Source organism: Oncorhynchus keta, unplaced genomic scaffold, assembly GCF_023373465.1.
Source record: "Oncorhynchus keta strain PuntledgeMale-10-30-2019 unplaced genomic scaffold, Oket_V2 Un_contig_4308_pilon_pilon, whole genome shotgun sequence".
NCBI classification, from domain to species: Eukaryota; Metazoa; Chordata; class Actinopteri; order Salmoniformes; family Salmonidae; genus Oncorhynchus; species Oncorhynchus keta.
Genome location: NW_026287700.1, coordinates 11,038 through 16,014, shown reverse-complemented (window position 1 = coordinate 16,014; position 4,977 = coordinate 11,038). Strand labels below are relative to the sequence as shown.

Sequence of the window (4,977 nt, the reverse complement as noted above, 5' to 3'; positions counted from 1 at the left end):
TCCACAGTAAAGGTATGAGGTCTTCACCTTTCAGCATGCAGTGTGAAGTCAATGGAGGGATAAATGTAATATTAATCTAATACATTTACAAGGAGAAACAGTTGGATCAAATGTGGAGCTGTTGTGTTTTTCAACCAGCTGTACAGATCTTTAGACAAACAAGTCCACAATTATTACCCCGTCAGTGACCTTCTCCAACCATAGATGTCAGAAATACATGCAGCCTGAAGTCGTTGAGGATTACTTTATGACCCTCCTCATAGAGATGGTATCAAACCTGCTGAGCTGTTCATGAAACTCCAATCTGATCCCATACAGTTGATGGCAGAGTCACAAGTGTATCAAAGCAACAGATCATTTACAATCCCAACATGGCCATGTTCAGAAATGGGTGTCAGAAATACATCCAGCTTCCACAGCAATATATCTAAGGTCATTTGTCATTGGTTTATTGGTAGATCTGATGCAATTTGAGCTGTGCACCAGAGGATGTGACCATATATGAAACAGATGTATAACTGATATGTCCATTAAACGGACCAGTCAAATACCTGCTTCTTTTGGACAGCTTTATTTTTAGACTTTCAAATGTAAAAACAACAAAGATCGCAGGAAGACACAGTCAAGGACAAGAAAAGTAAAGTCCATAACAGAGAACATCAATAAACTGGGAATCCCACAACCTCCCTTCAGCTGCAGCTGTTGGAACACAAGCCTTTCTGAGAGAGCAGGGGACTCTTCCTAGCCAAGCCTGTTGGAACACAAGCATCTCTGGGGGAGCAGGGGACTCTTCCTAGCCAAGCCTGTTGGAACACAAGCATCTCTGGGGGAGCAGGGGACTCTTCCTAGCCAAGCCTGTTGGAACACAAGTGTCTCTGGGGGAGCAGGGGACTCTTCCTAGCCAAGGTGTGTTGGAACACAAGTGTTGAATGAAGGTGTTGAATAGAAGGTGTTGAATAGAAGGAGTTGAACAGAAGGTGTTGAACAGAAGGTGTTGAACAGAAGGTGTTGAATGAAGGGTTGAATAGAAGGTGTTGAATAGAAGGAGTTGAATAGAAGGTGTTGAATAGAAGGTGTTGAATAGAAGGTGTTGAATAGAAGGTGTTGAATAGAAGGAGTTGAACAGAAGGTGTTGAATAGAAGGTGTTGAATAGAAGGTGTTGAATAGAAGGTGTTGAATAGAAGGTGTTGAATAGAAGGTGTGGAATAGAAGGTGTTGAATAGAAGGTGTTGAATAGAAGGTGTTGAATAGGATTTGAATAGAAGGTGTTGAATAGAAGGAGTTGAATTGAAGGTGTTGAATAGAAGGAGTTGAACAGAAGGTGTTGAATAGAAGGTGTTGAATAGAAGGTGTTGAATAGAAGGTGTTGAATAGAAGGTGTTGAATAGAAGGTGTTGAATAGAAGGTGTTGAATAGAAGGTGTTGAATAGAAGGTGTTGAATAGAAGGTGTTGAATAGAAGGTGTTGAATAGAAGGTGTTGAATAGAAGGTGTTGAATAGAAGGTGTTGAATAGAAGGAGTTGAATAGAAGGTGTTGAATAGAAGGTGTTGAATAGAAGGTGTTGAATAGAAGGTGTTGAATAGAAGGTGTTGAATAGAAGGTGTTGAATAGAAGGTGTTGAATAGAAGGTGTTGAATAGAAGGTGTTGAATAGAAGGTGTGAATAGAAGGTGTTGAATAGAAGGTGAACAGAAGGAGTTGAATAGGGAGTTGAATAGGACCTGAAGGTGTTGAACAGAAGGTGTTGAATAGAAGGAGTAGAATAGAAGGTGTTGAATAGAAGGTGTTGAATAGAAGGTGTTGAATAGAAGGTGTTGAATAGAAGGTGTTGAATAGGGAGTTGAATAGAAGGTGTTGAATAGGTGTTGAATAGAAGGAGTTGAATAGAAGGTGTTGAATAGAAGGTGTTGAATAGAAGGAGTTGAATAGAAGGTGTTGAATAGAAGGTGTTGAATAGGTGTTGAATAGAAGGTGTTGAATAGAAGGTGTTGAATAGAAGGTGTTGAATAGAAGGAGTTGAATAGAAGGAGTTGAATAGAAGGAGTTGAATAGGTGTTGAATAGAAGGTGTTGAATAGAAGGTGTTGAATAGAAGGAGTTGAATAGAAGGTGTTGAATAGAAGGTGTTGAATAGAAGGTGTTGAATAGAAGGAGTTGAATAGAAGGTGTTGAATAGAAGGTGTTGAATAGAAGGTGTTGAATAGAAGGTGTTGAATAGAAGGTGTTGAATAGAAGGAGTTGAATAGAAGGAGTTGAATAGAAGGTGTTGAATGGGTGTTCCTGAATAGAAGGTGTTGAATAGAAGGTGCTGAATAGAAGGTGTTGAATAGAAGGAGTTGAATAGGGTGTTGAATAGAAGGTGTTGAATAGAAGGTGTTGAATAGGGTGTTGAATAGAAGGAGTTGAATAGAAGGTGTTGAATAGAAGGTGTTGAATAGAAGGTGTTGAATAGAAGGTGTTGAATAGAAGGTGTTGAATAGGAGTTGAATAGAAGGTGTTGAATAGAAGGTGTTGAATAGAAGAGTTGAATAGAAGGTGTTGAATAGAAGGTGTTGAATAGAAGGTGTTGAATAGAAGGTGTTGAATAGAAGGTGTTGAATAGAAGGTGTTGAATAGAAGGTGTTGAATAGAAGGTGTTGAATAGAAGGAGTTGAATAGAAGGTGTTGAATAGAAGGTGTTGAATAGAGTTGAATAGAAGGTGTTGAATAGAAGGTGTTGAATAGAAGGTGTTGAATAGAAGGTGTTGAATAGAAGGTGTTGAATAGAAGGTTTGAATAGAAGGTGTTGAATAGAAGGTGTTGAATAGGAGTTGAATAGAAGGTGTTGAATAGAAGGTGTTGAATAGAAGAGTTGAATAGAAGGAGTTGAATAGAAGGTGTTGAATAGAAGGTGTTGAATAGAAGGAGTTGAATAGAAGGTGTTGAATAGAAGGTGTTGAATAGGAGTTGAATAGAAGGTGTTGAATAGAAGGAGTTGAATAGAAGGTGTTGAATAGAAGGAGTTGAATAGAAGGTGTTGAATAGAAGGTGTTGAATAGAAGGTGTTGAATAGAAGGTGTTGAATAGGAGTTGAATAGAAGGTGTTGAATAGAAGGTGTTGAATAGAAGGAGTTGAATAGAAGGAGTTGAATAGAAGGTGTTGAATAGAAGGTGTTGAATAGAAGGTGTTGAATAGAAGGTGTTCAATAGAAGGTGTTGAATAGAAGGTGTTGAATAGGAGTTGAATAGAAGGTGTTGAATAGAAGGAGTTGAATAGAAGGTGTTGAATAGAAGGTGTTGAATAGAAGGAGTTGAATAGAAGGTGTTGAATAGAAGGTGTTGAATAGAAGTAATAAGGTGTTGAATAGAAGGAGTTGAATAGAAGGAGTTGAATAGAAGGTGTTGAATAGAAGGAGTTGAATAGAAGGAGTTGAATAGAAGGTGTTGAATAGAAGGTGTTGAATAGAAGGAGTTGAATAGAAGGAGTTGAATAGAAGGTGTTGAATAGAAGGAGTTGAATAGAAGGAGTTGAATAGAAGGAGTTGAATAGAAGGAGTTGAATAGAAGGAGTTGAATAGAAGGAGTTGAATAGAAGGAGTTGAATAGAAGGAGTTGAATAGAAGGTGTTGAATAGAAGGTGTTGAATAGGAGTTGAATAGAAGGTGTTGAATAGAAGGTGTTGAATAGAAGGAGTTGAATAGAAGGAGTTGAATAGAAGGAGTTGAATAGAATAGAAGGAGTTGAATAGAAGGAGTTGAATAGAAGGTGTTGAATAGAAGGTGTTGAATAGAAGGTGTTGAATAGAAGGTTTGAATAGAAGGTGTTGAATAGAAGGTGTTGAATAGAAGGTGTTGAATAGGGTGTTGAATTGAAGGAGTTGAATAGAAGGTGTTGAATAGAAGGTACAATGAATACTCTGTTGAATAGAAGGTGTTGAATAGAAGGAGTTGAATAGAAGGTGTTGAATAGAAGGTGTTGAATAGAAGGTGTGAATAGAAGGTGTTGAATAGAAGGAGTTGAATTGAAGGTGTTGAATAGAAGTTGAATAGAAGGTGTTGAATAGAAGTTTGAATAGAAGGTGTTGAATAGAAGGAGTTGAATAGAAGGTGTTGAATAGAAGGAGTTGAATAGAAGGTGTTGAATAGGAGTTGAATAGAAGGTGTTGAATAGAAGGTGTTGAATAGAAGTGTTGAATAGAAGGTGTTGAATAGAAGGTGTTGAATAGAAGGTGTTGAATAGAAGAGTTGAATAGAAGGTGTTGAATAGAAGGAATAAGTTGAATAGAAGGTGTTGAATAGAAGGTGTTGAATAGGAGTTGAATAGAAGGTGTTGAATAGAAGGTGTTGAATAGGAGTTGAATAGAAGGAGTTGAATAGAAGGTGTTGAATAGAAGGAGTTGAATAGAAGGAGTTGAATTGAAGGTGTTGAATAGAAGGTGTTGAATAGGAGTTGAATTGAAGGTGTTGAATAGAAGGTTGTCCAGTTTAACACCAGAACCGGTGTCTTGAGGGATCCTCCCCCATACTGACTGCAACATTCTAACAGTGTAATTAACACATTTCAGATATTTTATCACAAAAATATAATTTGTTTAACTACATGTTTAACATGACAGTAACATACAGAATACAATTGAAAAATAACTTTTCAAAAACTACATAAACAATAGCAGAATTTCAAAAATTATTTTAAATAACACAATAGCATTTTCATTAGTTTACGTTCGTGAACTTCAGCACAAAAGCAATAATGGCATTATAGTGAATATGTGTCGATATGACAGCAGACCATGGCGAATTTGTCTGTTTCCGGCCAATTAACTCGTTTCTTCGTCATCAAAACGGAGGTAATGCACGATCTCTCTGAAGCGATCCCATACCATGGTTTCTCCAAAGAAAAGTATCCCATAAATATCTCTTTCCCCCGAATGCTCCACGGATTTACAGGATTGAAATTACCATAAAGGATTTAAATGAACGCGTCCAGCTCATCAACAGA

General features: G+C 37.3%; 1 long non-coding RNA gene across 1 annotated transcript; it reads left to right on the top strand.

Annotated features, from left to right (window-relative positions):
- The first annotated feature begins 2,167 nt into the window (after positions 1-2,167).
- LOC127924576 (uncharacterized) lies at positions 2,168-3,716 on the top strand. The gene is made up of 5 exons (XR_008118273.1): positions 2,168-2,263; positions 2,400-2,508; positions 3,014-3,178; positions 3,491-3,616; positions 3,656-3,716. It is a non-coding gene; the product is annotated as an uncharacterized LOC127924576 (long non-coding RNA).
- The last annotated feature ends 1,261 nt before the right edge of the window (positions 3,717-4,977 follow it).